The 15,730-nt window shown below is 40.2% G+C and overlaps 1 pseudogene; it reads right to left on the minus strand.

Moving 5' to 3' along the window:
• Positions 1 to 573: 573 nt before the first annotated feature.
• Positions 574 to 14,303, minus strand: LOC117038439 (eukaryotic translation initiation factor 4 gamma 1-like; annotated as a pseudogene).
• Positions 14,304 to 15,730: the final 1,427 nt, after the last annotated feature.

The raw sequence follows: 15,730 nt of genomic DNA on the forward strand, positions 1-15,730 counted from the left end.
TCAAAATGACTTACATCCCATCGTTGCAGTATTAGGGTAATTTTGATTTGACTATATATTTATACCTACCTTTACCAGTGACTTTTGTACTTCCATATGTTTTCATGTTACTAATTAGGATCCTTTTGTATGAGCTTGAAGAACTCTTTTTAGCAGTTCTTGTAGGATGGTCTAGTGGTGATGAATTTCCTTAGGAGTGTTTGTCTGGGAATGTCTTTATTTCTCCTTTCTGAATGACAGTCGCTTTGCTGGGCTAAGTATTCTTAATTAACAGTTGTTTTCTTTGACCATTTTGACTATATCATCACACTCTGTCCTGGCTACAAAATTTCTGCTCAGAAATGCTGATAGCCTTGTGTTGATTCCCTTGTATGTAATGATTTTTTATGTTTCTCTTGCTGCTTTCAAAATTCATTTGTCTTTGACTTTTGAGAACTTGATTATAATGTGTCTCTTTGGGTTGAATCTTTTGGGGATCTTTGAGTTTCCTATAGCTGTATGGCCATATCTCTACCCAGATTTGGGACATTTTTAGCCTTGATTGATTGATTGATTGCCTCTTCAGCTACTTTATTAGCTCAGACATATCACACTAAAGGCACCTACCGCTGCTGCTGCTGCCCCTACCCCTGCAGTCTGGGTAGCTGGCTGGGCCATCTGAGTATCCATGAAGCTCCAATTCCTGGCCCCACCTGACCTCAGCTGTGGATAGACTCCTTCTTTCTCATGAAGCCACTTGAAGAAAGCTGTGACAAATTGAAGGGCCATGCTCTTGCCCTGCTGCTCAGCAGGGTCCTTGCTACTCTCCCAACTGTAAAAAGTGTCCTCCTTCACTGCATTCTCATCATTAAGCACATGACAGAACATCCAAAGCAGGTTGCCAGGCTGTCCTAAGGTCATTACAAGGGCCTGGAGGGCACAGAGCACCTGCAGCTCCTTCTGCCCAGTACAGAGGTACTTCTATAGAAGTTTTGCTCACACTTTTAGCACAGTGAGATCCACTTGGAGGGGAGTCTCAAAGATAATTGCAGAGTAGCAGGCGGTTGTTATGAGGGCTCAAACTAATGTGTTGGATGCTACCTGCTATTCACTTAGGTTGGCCTCTATTCAGTCAAACACCCACTGGTTACTGCTGCCCTCCTTGAGCAGCTTCTCCTGCTGCCTGCTCAGCTCCTCTGAGGAGAATAACCTCTGGCGATGGGCTTTTGACTCCTGTCCAAGAGGATAGTCCACCATCTGTTCAGTGATGAATGCACCAACATCCTGGTCTACAGGTAGAAATTCTTTCCTGCTGAGTCCAGCCTCTTGCCATAATGCCCCCACCATTTTGGGACCCATATTTTTGCATAGGCACCACAGGATCTCCAGCAACAGGGAAGCAGCTTTGTCCAGGGGCTTCAAAGGTTTTGTAATCTCCTTGAAGAACTCCCCCATGGGCACCCCACCATCCTGCAGAATTGGCGTTAACAGTTCTGCTAGGAAACACAACACATGGGGGATGTCAATTTCCCTGTCTTTGGCCAATTAGGGGATTTCATACAGCCACTGGTAGTACTGAGTAGTGGAGAGGTGCCAGGCACAGAGCATCTGGTGCTGCAGCTGTCCCATACGTTCATGAGCAATGGCTCGGGCTCCAGTGTAGACTCGATGCCATGCCGTACAAAGATGAAGAGCAGGGAGGGTGAGGCCAGTTCCTGCACACAATACCCGGCCTCCTTCATGTCGCTGAAATGGAGGTATTCCTTAGTGATGGCCTTGGATTGCTTCTCCAGCTCCTCTTCAGGGAGCAGAGCCTTTGGTGGGCTCCCCGGGGGCAGGGTGGCTTCTCACCTCACAGCATCTACCAAGAGGCTGATCCTCCAAGAGCCTGGCTGCTTTATGCAGCCCCTCAGGCTGGGAGGACCGCTGTCTACTCCGCTCCTCCACTTCCTTGCTGAAGCCCTGCTTGGTGGCAGGTGTCTGTGAATGATCAAGCGGGTCCTCACAGTCACCTCCGTATTCAATCTGGTCTAGGTGATCTCTCCGGTCCCCAGCTTTCTCACCTCGTTCCTGGCTCAGGCTAATCCTCTGGGACACATGTCTGTTTTCTGTGCTTTCTGTAGGTGCTGCTTGTAAAAGGCTGAGAAGTCATTCAAGGTACTAGTAGCTGGACAAGCAGTTTCTGATGCTGAGTCAGAGGGCGTGGCTCCTGAGCTTCCACTGCCCTTGCCCCAAATTATTCGCTTTCCAGGTGCAAAGAGCTGGTGGTTAGAATCAGTGGCCTGGCTTCCTGATCTTGGTGAGTCGTGAGGTGTCAGTAGGGAGGTGGCCCTTACTGATGGGGACTGTGTTCCTGCCACTGTCACCCACAGGTGGAAGGCCATGGCTGATAGTTGGGCCTGGAGGGCCACCCCGACGCTTGGCACTGCCCTCAGCCATTTGCTGCTGCACTTTTATGTGTTCCTGATGCTCCTTCATCTCCGCCTCATTGTGGGTCAGTGCTCGTGGGACCCTTATCCCCTCGTGTGGCATCTAATTGCTCCATCGCAGACCAGCATATCTTGCAACATAAAGCAGATTCGGGATGAGTCTTGTTTTCCTTAATGATTTTTTTCCATTTAGTTGAAATACTGATCTATTCGGGGCTTGGCTTTTTCAAAGTCCAGGTCTTTGCCAATGGTTGTGAGCAGACGGCAAAGGCATTCGAGGAACTCTTCATTGTGGTTGTAAAGCAGATGAACCATGCCGTCATGCCTTATGGCGTCTGTTAACATCTCCAGCTTGAACAACTCCCTGATAAACTCGATATTCCCTAAAGAGCACCACCAGGCCACGTCTCGAGCATCTTCCTGGACTTCCTTCAGGTGTCCCCATTTCTCTGCCATAGTAGCTTCATCCATCTCTTTTCGCTTCGTCTCAGAAAAACTCAGCATCTTTGTCTTCTGCAAACTCCTCTGACATCAGTTCAACAACGGTTTTCCCAAGTTCACAGTCTCTGTTAGCTTTTCTGTAGTGGGTACTTTGAGCGCCATGAGGCAGTGGCACATGTTGGCATAGGCCACAGAGAAACTGGGCTCTGAAATGGCCCCTCAAAGATGAGGTCAGTGACCCCTTTGAGGTGTTCCTAAGTGCAGATGGCCGGATGTGTCACCTGCTTCATCAGCTGCTTGAACATCTGGGTGTCACCTTCTTCAGGATGGAGCATGCCCTGCAGTACAGGTCCTAGGTTTTGCTGCCATTTGCATCCTCTGCCCTCTGTCCTTATCAGCTGCCATCTGCTTGCTACTGGATATCCGGGTCTTCTCAGCTTTGTTCAGCTTTGTATCTTTAGTCATTAACACTATGACAATGAGCTTGCTTGGCTCCTTTCAGGGGCCTTGCTGAGAGTGCCAGCATCCCAGACTAACCGGCCCTTGGGACACCTCTCCACCTGGCCCATGGTTGCTGAAGGCTGGCTGGACAAGGGTGGCAAAGGATGGACCGAAGCCTGGGCCACAGTTTATGCCTTGACGTCTAGTGGGATCCCATGGCTGCAGTGGTGTTTCATTGGCCTTATCCATCACCATGTCGCTGATACGGGGCCATCCTCGGGCTTCTGCATGCTGGCAAAGGTGAACTGAAAGCCGAGCAGGAATTCATGCTCATAATGCTTCTTCTCCTCAAGGTTTGGAGGCTTCTGCTGATGTGACTTGTATTCATACTTCTGTTCCCCAGGCTGGGTGTTCTCAGCATTGGGAATTTTTTCTTCCTTTGAGTGTCTGGTCTCTCTGCTTCCTCAGGTCGCAGGGGCACACAGCTGCCCTCAGGCTCTGGACCAGGATCACTGTCTCCAGAAGGCAGATTTTCTACCTCTGATACTCCGGTTTTGCCCCCTTGAAGGCATCTAGAACATCTCTTACAGCTGTCTTCTTATTGAGCTCCTTAGTTTTCCATCTCCTTGGCACAGATACTGCCACTGGGGTGGCTGATGCCACCTCTCAATTCTGGGATAGTTTGGAACAGGGATGCGGTCTGGAAAGAGTTGTTCCTCTGCTCCCTTCTCACTTCTTAGCTTCTCCTGCTTCTCCCCCCTTCTTCTTCTTCTTCCTCCATTTTCCTCCAGAGCAGGGGAAATAGTTGGAGGAGCCATAGCTGGAGTGGCAGAGAGGACAGTGGGGGGAGCCACTGGTGCCATAACCTCATAGGCCTGGTCCTTTGGCTCACTGACTGGTGTCTACAGCTGGTGGCGAGGGGTCTCTGGTGAGCAGTTTCTGAGGTCAGGCAGTTGGAGCAATGGGCATGGGGATTCGGAGGACAAGCTGGGGGAGGGCGCGGGGCTAGCTCTGGGTTCCACTCCAGCTCTGGTTCCGGATCCTTAGAAGGCACCATGCTATTAGGCCCGGGAAGAGTTTCCACTTGGGGAGATGCCAGGCGGATGGAAACCTAGGGAGGATTGGATGAGAACTCAGATGTGGAATTGGTTTGCTCAGTGTCACTTCTGCTTCCAGCATGGCCTCAGTGAGGGGAGGGAGTGAATGAAGCCTGAACATTCAGTGCCACCTATTCGTGCATTCCCAAAGCGGTTCAATTAGTGAACAACTGGAGTGGGAAGGCAAAGTTACCTAAGAACTGTTAGTGTTCATTAGCTCTGTGCGTGGCCTTCTCGTGTATATAGGCTGTGGAAGTTTGAAAATGAAGTATGTAAGCATACGAAGGAAGAAGAAGGCAATGGAAGCTTAAGCTCACTCTCAATATGCCTTTTAACCAAGCACATCTAGCAGAAAATGGTATTTGTGCCTCATCCTAGATATACACACACACACAAACACACACACACACACACACACATATCTTAAATTTTTCTTTCAGTTTTTTGATATATATATGTGTATATATACACATATATACATATATATATATTTGACATACAGCACTGTATAAGTTTAAGGCATACGGCATAATGACTTAATGTATCATGAAATGATTACCACGGTAAGTTTAGTGAACCTTCACCACCTTAAATAGAAACAAACAACAATTTTTCTCTTCTTCTGATGAGAACGCTTAGCAACATTTAAATATACCAGATAGCCGTGTGAACTGTAGTTATCACGTTGTATATTACATACCCAGTGTTTTAGTATCTTATAACTAGAAGTTTCTGTCTTAACTACCTTCACCCAATTCCCCTATCCCTCACCACCTGCCCTGGTAACCACAAATTCGATCTCCTTTTCTATGAGTTTATTTATTTGTGTTTGTTTTTGTTTTGTTTTCTTTTAAATTCCAGGTATAAGTATTTGTGTTTTTCTGTCTTACATTTCACCTAGCACAAGTCCTCAAGGTCCTTTCCTGTTGTTGCAAATAGCAGGATTTCTTTCTTTTAATACCTGAATGATATTCTATTGTGTGTATGTGTGTGTTGTATTTTCCATTCATTTGCTGATGGATACTTAGGTTGTTTTCATGTTGTGGCTATTGTAAATAATGCAGTGAACATGGGAGTATAGATATCCCTTCAACATAGTGATAGTTCTATTTTAGTTCTGTGGTAGTTCTATTTTTAATTTTTTGAGAAATCTCCAAACTTTTCCATAGTGGCTGTACCAATTTACAGTCCCATCAACAGTGCACTGGATTCCCTTTTCTTCACATTTTCACCAGGATTTATCTCTTGACTTTTTGAAGATAGCCATCCTGACATGAGGTGATATCTCATTATATTTAATTTGCAATTTCTTAATGATTTTTATGTTCAGCACCTTTTCATGTACCAGTAGATACCTTCTTTGGAAAAAATGTCTACTCAGGTAGTTTGCACTTTTATTTATTTATTTATTTACTATTGAGTTAAGAGTTCTTTATATATTTTAGATATTAACACCTTATCAGATGTATGATTTGCAAATATGTTTTACCATCCTATAGGTTACCTTTTCATTTTGTTGATCTTTTTTTTTTGCTGTATGGAAGCTTTTTAATTTGATGTGGTCCCACTTGTTTTCTTTTTTTGTTTTGTTACTTGTGTTTTAGGTGTCATATCCAAAAAATCATTACCAAGACCCATGGCAAGGAGCTTTTCTCCTGTGTTTTCCTTCTAGGAATTCTATGCTTTAAGATCTTACATTTAAGTCTTTAATTCATTTCAAGTTAATCTTTGTGTATAGTGTAAGATAGGGATCTAGTTTTACTTTTTTTTTAATGTAAATATCCAATTTTCCCAGCATCATTTATTGAAAAGAATGTCTTTTCTTTATTGAGTATTTTTGGTTTGCTTGTCAGATATTAGTTGACTGTAATCCATGGGTTTATTTCTGGACTCTCAGTTCTGTTCCATTGATCAATGTATCTGTTTTTATACCACTAACATACTGTTTTGATATTTATAGCTTTGTAATATAGCTTGAAATCAGGAAGTATGGTTCCTTCCTCCTGTTCTTGTTTTTCAGAATTGCTTTGGCTATTTGAGAAATTTTGAGGTTCCATACACATTTTAAGATTATTTTTCCTTTTTTTTCATATATATGTATATATATATATATATATATATATATATATATGCACACACACACACACACATATATATACATATATATAATGTAATTGAAATCTTCATAATGATTGCTTTGAATCTACAGGTGGCTTTTGGTAGTATGGATATTTTAACAATATTCTTTCAATCCTTGAAAATGGGATATCTTTCAATTTATTTGCATCTTCCTCAATTTATTTTTTTCACTGTCTTGTAGTTTTCTGTGTAGAGGTCTTTTACTTCCTTGGTTAAATTTATTCCTAGGTATTTTACTGATTTTGATTTTTTGTAAATGGGATCTTTTCAAAAAAATTTCCTTTGTCAGATAATTTGTTGTTGGTGTATAGAAACTAATTTTCGTATGTTACTGTGTCTTGCAACTTTACTGGAATTGTTAATTATATCTAACACTTTATTGGTGACATTCAGGATTTTCTCTATAAAATTACAGCATCTGAAGATACAATTTTTGTCTCTTCCTTTCCAATTCTGGTACCTTTTTTTGTTTGTTTGTTTGTTTGTTTTAATGGCTCTGGCTTGGAATTCCACAACTATATTAAATAGGTTGTCAGTGGGCATCTTTATCTTGTTCCTGATCTCAGACAAAAATATTTCAACTTTTCACTGTGGAGTGTAATGTTAGCTCTGGGCTTGTCGTTTATGGCATTTATTATGTTGAGATACGTTCCTTTCATACCTAATTTGTTGAGAGTTTTTATCATGAATGGATGTTGAATTTTTTCAGATGCTTTTTTGCATCTATTAAAATGATCATATTTTTTTTCCTTTCATTTCTTGTGATGTCTCACATTTATTGATTTGTGTTGTTCAATCATTCTTGCACCCCAGGGATAAATCCCACTTGAGCATAGTGAATAATCCCTTCAATGTGCTACTAAATTCTGTTTGCTAGTTTTTTGAGAAGTTTTGCATTGATAGTAATCAGAGATATTGGCCTGTAGTTTCCTTTTCTTGTAGTGTCCTGTTCTGCCTTTGGTATCAAGGTAATGCTGGCCTCAAAATGAATTGGGGAGTGTTTCTTCTACTTTGATTTTTTGGAAGTGTTAGAGAAGTCTCAGTGTTATTAATAATTCTTCTTTAAATGTTTCATAAAATTTACCAGTGAACCCATTTGGTCCTAGGCTCTTTTTCATTTGGGAGATTTTTGATTACTGATTCAGTCTTCTTACTATTAATGTGTTCTGATTTTTTATTTCTTTATGATTTGGTCTTGGTAGCTTGTGTTTCCATGTATTTATCCATTTTTCTAGGGTATTCAGTTTTTTGGCATATAGTTGTTTTTAGTAACCTCTTATGATCCTTTGATAATGTATCTGTTTTTATACCACTAACATACTGTTTTGATATTTATAGCTTTGTAATATAGCTTGAAATCAGGAAGTATGGTTTAGTATCAGTTGTAATGTCTCTTCTTTCATGCATCATTTTGTTGATTTATGTCCTCTTCCTTTTTTCCTTGGTTAGTCTAGCTAAAAGTTTGTTCTTTGACAAGATATATGGAATTGATAAACTCTTAATTTTGTTAATCATTTCTATTGTGTTCCTGTTCTATATTTCATTTGTTTCTGCTCTAATCAATATTCTTTCTTTTGCTAAATTAAGGATTAGTTTGCTCTTAGTTTTCTAGTTCTTTGAGATGTAAAGTCATGTTACTTATGATCTTTTCATTTTTTGATATATATGCTTATTACTATGAACTTCCTGTTATAACTGCATTTGTTGATTCCATAAGTTTTGGTATGTTGTGTTTCCATATTCGTTTAACTCAAGATAACTTTTTTATTTTCCCTTTAATTTTTCTTTCAATCTATTGGTTGTTTAGAATGTTGTTTAACTTCCAAAATTCATGAGCTCTTCAGTTTTACACTTGTTTTTTAATTTCTCCATAGGTTTTGGAAGTTTTTTTCCATTATTGCTTTATTTATTTACTAAATGGATTGGTTAATAACATACAAGTTTTAGGTGTAGAATTTTACATTTTCTGTCCCTTTCTTTTCTCCTTCTGGGATTCCCTTAATGTGCATATGTTTTCTTATATGGTGTCCCATAAGTCCTATATGCTTTTGTTTTTGTTCTTTTTTTTTTCTTTTTGCTCCTCTGGCTGGATAATTTCAAATGTTCTATCTTCTGTGTCACTGACTCTTTTGCGTGGTTAAGTCTGATGCAGAAGCTCTATTAAATTCTTCATTTCAGTCATTGTATTTTCAGTACTTGGATTTCTGTTTATTTTTCTTGATGGTTTCTATTTCTTTGTTGAACTTTTACTCATGCATCATTTTCCTAATTTTGTTAAGTTGTCTATGTGTTCTTTCAGTTCCTTAACTTTTTAAAGAGTGTTATTCTGAATTCTTTGTCTGACAGTTCATAGATCTCCATTTCTTTGGGAGCACATATTGGAGATTTATTAGTTTGCTTTGATGGTGTCCTGTTACCTGTTTTTTCATGATCATCAGTTACTTACATTGGTGTCTGTGCATTTGAGTAAATGGTCTCCTTTTTCAAACTTTTTGGGTTCACTTTAGCATTGATAGTTCTTCAGCATGCTCATTTTAGGGTTCTGGATATGTAAGCTGGTATTGTCCTTGGACAGGTGGGGCTTGCTATCAGGGTGTATTTTTAGGTGAGGCCACTGCTAAGTTGTGAGCTTTGGAGGAGAATGCCACTGGCTGAGAATAGTTGTGTAACACTACTGGCTTGGTTTCCTGCCCAAGAAAGGCTGTTGGATGGACTCCACATGTTGCCCATGTTTCCTGGTCAGGTTTTCTAGGTGGTTGGGAGTTTGTACCATACACAAAAGTAGATAAGGCTATGAATCAGCTTTAGTGTCCTAATGGGGCAGGAGACTGGGCCCTAAAGCCAGCAACGTTTGCTGTTTGGGCTACTAGTTTTTCTCTATAGACAGGGGAAGTCACCAGCTGTGTCTTTGTTCAGGTGCCACCATAAGTAGGATTGTAGAAGGGGCTACACAGCTATCTGTATCCTGGTTAAGTTCCCTGAATAGAGCCCAGCTGTAGGCTCTATTCAGCAGTAGACAGGAATACATTTAATTGTTCTACCCTAGAAGGGCTCCTATAACAGAGGTCTCAAGGCCACCAAGTTTCTTGTTTGGGGATCAAATTAGGCAGAACTATGCACAAAGTTTCCTGGGCCAACACCCTAGCTGTGCAGATGGGTAGGGGTGCCAGGTGGATTCTCTGTCCAAGTGCCCCTGTAATCAGTTGCAGAATGGACTCCACCAATTCCTGGGAGCTCTGGTTGTTTTCTGGTCAAAGTGGGCTGGAGGCTATTTTCAGCTTTGGAGGAGGGTCTATGAATTATCCTCCTTGCCAACTTGGGGCTGCAGAACAGGCCCTAGGCTGGCAAGGCTCTTTGGTAGGGAATTAAATCAGATATAACTGTGTGCTAAGTTCCCTGGATAGATGGGAGGTCCATCTTGGCTGTACAGATGCAGGGCAGCTGGCAGGCTCTCTGTTTAAGTGCTGCTGTAATTGGGGCTGCAGTGCAGGCTATCAAGATTCCTTGGAGCTCTGGTTAGGTTTTATTGGTCAAGAGGTTGGAGGCTGTATTCAGCAATGGGCAGGACTACAGATTAGCTTTCTTGCCAGGGATGGGGGTATGGATGTGTAGAACAGGCCCCCAAACTGGCAAGACTCTTGTTTGGAGAGCTAGTCAGGCAGAATTGTCCAGATTCTCCGTCCAGATGGGATTGCCGGCTTGACTCACACAGTCGGAGCTGCTGGCCAGCCTTTCTGTTACTGCTTGTTTGCTGCTGAGCCAAGCAGTTTCCCAGGTGTTCAGGCAAGGCTTTCTGGTTGGGAGTGGCTGGGAGCTACCATCAGCAGTGTGTAGGGCTACCACTTAGCCCCCCTGCCTGGGTAGGAAGGCAGAACTAGTTCCAAGGCCAGAAAAGCTCTTTATTTTGGGTCTTGATTCAAGCAGAATTGTGCCCCATATTCCCTGGCCAAATGGGGCTGCTGGCTTTGCTCCGCAGACCATCAGCACTGCCTGCCAGCCTGTCTGCTTGAGTGCTACTGGGTTAAGCAGCTTTGCAGGTGTCCAGGCCCTGCTTCCTGGATGGTTGTGTCCAGGAGCTACACTTAGCAATGGGCAGTGCTATGACTTAGCTCCTCTGCCTGGGCAGACCAGGCTCCATGTCCAGTAAAGCTCTTTGTTTGATTTACCTAACAAGTCAGATCCGCACCCCGCAGAATTCCCTGGGCAAATTGCACCATCTTTGCTCTACCGATGAGCAAAGTTTCTGGTTGGGACTTTTACCTGGGTGCTGCAGGAAGGAACTCAGTCTGCCAAGATCAAAGCGCCGGTGCTGCAAGCACCACCCCTCTCTTCTATCACAATCCAATTCTTAGTGGCCAAGCCCTGCAGATTCCCTTGCAATGCCTGTGAGGAGAGACTGGATTGAGCCTCCTGACAAGTGACTCCCACAGAGCCCCCTCCATGTGGTGCTGCCCTGGCTAGGGGGAGGGCCATGTGGTTTGAGTGTAGCTGCTTCTCTCACCTTTATAAGGCAGGCTCTCTGCGTCTCTATGATGTGCAGGTGGGGGGTGTTTCAGCCTCACCCCTGTATTCTAGGATTTTCACAGTGGTGTCTTGTCCATGATTTAGTTGTTCTTCTTGTAAGGGGGAGCTGGGGATGACCTATGTTGCCATCTTGGTCACGGCACATGAGCCATGCAAAAGTATTATTATATTCATTTGGGACAATTAATTTTCCTGAGAGAAGGAATCATATAATAATGATATTATATTGTCTTGGATATCTTGAAATAAATGTATAATCTGTTAAGCTTGAGTAATTATTAAGGAAAATATACATTTATTAAAGGTTAACAAATATAAATTATAACTTTTCTTAAAAGTATTCCCTCTTTTGCAATTTTTTTTACTGTTTAATTTGATAACCAATTAATTTTTAATTTCCCTGTTGACTAGTTCCCACTCAAACCCAACTTGACCAATCTTTAAGACCCGTGGGCAATTTCTGTCATTTATCTAGGCCATGTACTACCCACCAATTAGTAAGGCATAGATACTGTATTAGTGATCTAAAATTGTGTTCCCCCAAAATGAAATGTTTAACAGAAATGCATCAAATGTACCACAAATATTTGCATTTCAAATGAAATTAAACTGTACCAACTAACATTTAAGTTACTAGACCATTTGAAGACTATTTGACGTATACTTACATTGACCTATTGCTTAAACCTCAAAGTCATCCCAGTACATATGTTTGAACATCTTATTAATGTGTCCTTGATTTTAGAAGTACGGGCAAATTTACTTAGTAAAAATTATACAACCAAGTACACTGATGGAAGCACGCATGCGACCCACTCATGTAAATTCTAGGCAAGTACATCAGCTATGTTCTTGCTCCCATCAAAACAATTTATGCTGTTACAAAATAGCATATTATCAGACAATAGTACCATATGGTAGTTTTAATAGGAATATATAAACATTTTTCTCACCTAGTTTTCTTTTTGTGCTTTTTAAATTTAAATATAGTTAGTATACAATATTATGTTAGTCATATTCGTTTCAAGCGTACGATATAGTGATTCAACATTTTTATGCTTACAATGTGACCACCCCACTAATTCTATTATAGACATCATCTGTCACCCTGCAAATTTATCACAATATTATTGGCTATATCCCCATTCAACATTTTCACCCATCCTCTCATCCCCTCCCTTCTGGTAACCATCTCTTTGGTCTCTGTTTCTATGAGTGTTTTTCATTGTTTTTTGTTTTTAGAGTCTACATATATGTGAAACCATATGGCATTTGTCTTTCTCTGATTTATTTCAGTTAGTATACTACCTTCTAGGTCCATCCATGTTGTTACAGATGGTAAGATTTCATTCATTTTATTGCTGCATAATATTCCATTTGTGTTGTGTGTATCAATTGAGATAAACATGATTTTTATCCTTGGTTTTGTTGATGTGATGAATCACGATGTTGGACCACCCTTGTATCTCTGGTATGAATTCCACAATCATAGTGTATAATCTTTAAAGTACTGTTGAATTTGGTCAGCTAGTATTTTGTTGAATTTTGGCATCTTTGTTCATCAGGGATTTTGATCGGTAATTCTTTTTTTGTAGTGTCTTTATCTGGTTTTGGTATCAGGGTAATGCTGGCCTGTGGAATGAGTTTGGAAGCATTTCTTCCTCTTCAAGTTTTGGAATACTTTGCAAATGATAGGTACTAATTCTTCTTCAGATGTTTGGTAGAATTTACTTGTGAAGTTTTCTGGTCCTGAGCTTTTGTTTGTTGGGGTTTTTTTTTATTACTGCTTCAATTTCATTGTCGTAATTGGTCGTTGAGATTCTCTTTTTCTTTCTGGCTTGGTCTTGGAAGGTTGTGCATTTCTAGAAATTTATCCATTTCTTCTAGGTTGTCCAATTTGCTGGCATATAATTCTTCATATTATTCTTTAGTGATCTTTGTATTTCTGTGGTGTCAGTTGTAATCACTCCTCTTTCTGATTTTTTTACTTGATAAGGCTTGTCAATTTTATTTATCCTTTGAAAAAGCTAGCTCTTAGAAAAGCAGTAGAAAAGATTAATAAAACTATTTTCTATTTCATTTACTAATTTCCTTCCTTCTACTTACTTTGGGTTTTGTGTTCCTCTTTTTCTAGTTCCTTTAGGTATAAATTTAGATTTGGGATTTTTGCTGTTTTTTGAGGTATAACTATAAACTTTCCTCTTATAACTGATTTTGCTACATCCATAAATTAAGGTTGTGTTTTCATTTGTATTTGTCTCCAGATAGTTTTGATTTCTTCTTTGATCCATTGGTGGTTTAGAAGCGTGTTGTTTAACCTCCCCATATTTGTGTTTTTTCCAGTTTTCTTCCTATAGTAGATTTCTAGTTTTATGCCATTGTGGTCAGAATTATGCTTGATATAATTTATATCTTCCTGAACTTATTGAGCAGCCTAGTATGTGACCTATCCTTGAAAATATGCACTTGAGAAAAATATGTAATCTGCGCCTTTTAGATGAAATGCTTTATAAATGTTCAAACTGGTCTAATGTGACATTTAAAGGCATTATTTGCTTATTAACTTTCTGTTTGGATGATCTATCCATTGAGGTAATAAGAGTATTAAAGTCTCCCATATATTATAGTATTACTGATAATTTCTGTCTTTATGTCTTTATTAATATTTGCTTTAAATACTTGGGTGCTACTATGTTGGGTGTGTAGATATTTACAATTGTTATATCCTCTTCTTGGATTGATCCCTTTAAAATTATGTAATGTCCTTCTTTGTTTCTTTTTACATTTTGTTTTAAAGTCCACTTTGTCTGATATGAATAATCCTATCCCAGCTTTCTTTTCATTCTTTCTACATGGAATATTTTTTTCCATCCTGTCAATTTCAGTCTGTGTGTGTCTTCTTCTCTAAAGTGAGTCTCTTGTAAGCAGCATGTAGATGGGTCATGATTTTTATCCATTCTGCCACCTTATGTATTTTGATTGGAGCACTTAGTCCATTTACAATTACATTTAGACTAATTATCGATAGGTATTTGCTTATCGCCATTTTTTTATCTTGATGTCTTTGCTTTTGATTTGTTAGTTTTCTTTAGTGTTTTGGTTACCATGAGGTTCATCTATTTCTATAATAGTCTATTTTAAGCTGATAAAGCATTTAAATTCAATAGCATTCTAAAACATTACATTTTTACCCCTCCTCCACTATCTTCACAACTTCTGTGGACAGGGCAGTGCCCTGGTATCTCTGTATCATCTCTGGGGGTGCAGTCCTGTGTGCAGGCACTGCAGCATTTTGCTAGCTCTGTATATTCTCCAGGCAGGGGAGCCCTGCATGCACGCACAGCCCAGAGGATGCACAAAACAGCACCCCTCTGAACCCGCTGGATCAACTTCCAGCTGGAACGGCCCCTTGTATGCATGCTATGGTGCCCCCCTGTTCCTGCTGGGTCTAACTCCAGGAGGGGTAGCGAGAGAAACACTACAGCACCCTAAATGTCAACTGGAGAACCTGGATGGAGTTCCCACTCGCTATCCACGTGCAGAGGAAATGCAAACAATGATCCTTTCTGGTTCCACTGGTCCTGGATTGTTCCCTGACATTCTCTAGGTGGTCTCTCTCTCTCCCTATTGTGCAAAAGCTGTTCAATTGGCTCACAGTTGTCTCTAGGAGGAATTGCTCCAAATACAGGTGTACGTGTAATATATTCTTGGGAGGGGGAGAGCTCAGCTTCCACCTATGTGCCACCTTGGACATGCCTCCTCACTTGATAGAAAAGTTAATAGCAGTCATTATTTGATAGCTTGGGATTCTACTATAAAAGAAAGGGAGAAAAGAAGATTACCATGTTTTCCATCAAACTTTCAAATTAATTGAAGTGTATTTTAAAATTTCATAGAGAACTGGGAAGGAAGGGAAAAAAAGAGAAATATAGAAAGGGAGATATAGTAATAGGTAAACTAGTGCTATTTGTAACTCATTATCTGTACTAATAAGATTTTTCTCTGCACTATGCAACTAAAGAAATTGCAAAAGTCAGTCAATTGCTGAGACTGGCATCACACTACAAGTGTGGTCATACATTGTAGTCATATATTAAGTTTTAATTTAGAATATTGCTGCCTAAAAGACTTGTTTGTTAATCTGTTGGATTATTGCTCAAGAGAGCTATGTATACAAGAAATAATTTCTGTATAGGGTTAAAAAAACTGGAAAAATTTAATACTAACTTTAGAGTATTTATGAAAGAAAAAGTAAATAAAATTGTACGCCAAACTGCTTGAGTGGTTTCACATTCATATATCCCGGAAACTCTGGGGCAGTCTGTAAGTTGAAGCATCAACATAGAAAGGGATGGACAGGGGATTTCACACACACAGGGAACCAGCCTTGTCTTATCTTGCCTCAGTTTATAGCATTGGGGTGTGAAGTAAAATAAAGTTGGTGGGACTGACTCTTAATTCTCTATCATTATCTCTGTGTCTCTGACTACTCGTGAAAAAGTATCCAGTCTATATCTCATTCTTATCAATTAGCTTGGTAAATTCTCCTTGACTGGGGTTAGTAAATATGGAAGGTGAACGTGAAATAATAGGAGTTGGGCAAAAAAAATTATTTTCTGCATTCCAACACATGACAGTGATTTTAAATATCTGAGTGCATCAAAAAAGCCTTTTACTGGT

Source organism: Rhinolophus ferrumequinum, chromosome 18 (genome assembly GCF_004115265.2).
Source record: "Rhinolophus ferrumequinum isolate MPI-CBG mRhiFer1 chromosome 18, mRhiFer1_v1.p, whole genome shotgun sequence".
Lineage (NCBI taxonomy): Eukaryota > Metazoa > Chordata > Mammalia > Chiroptera > Rhinolophidae > Rhinolophus > Rhinolophus ferrumequinum.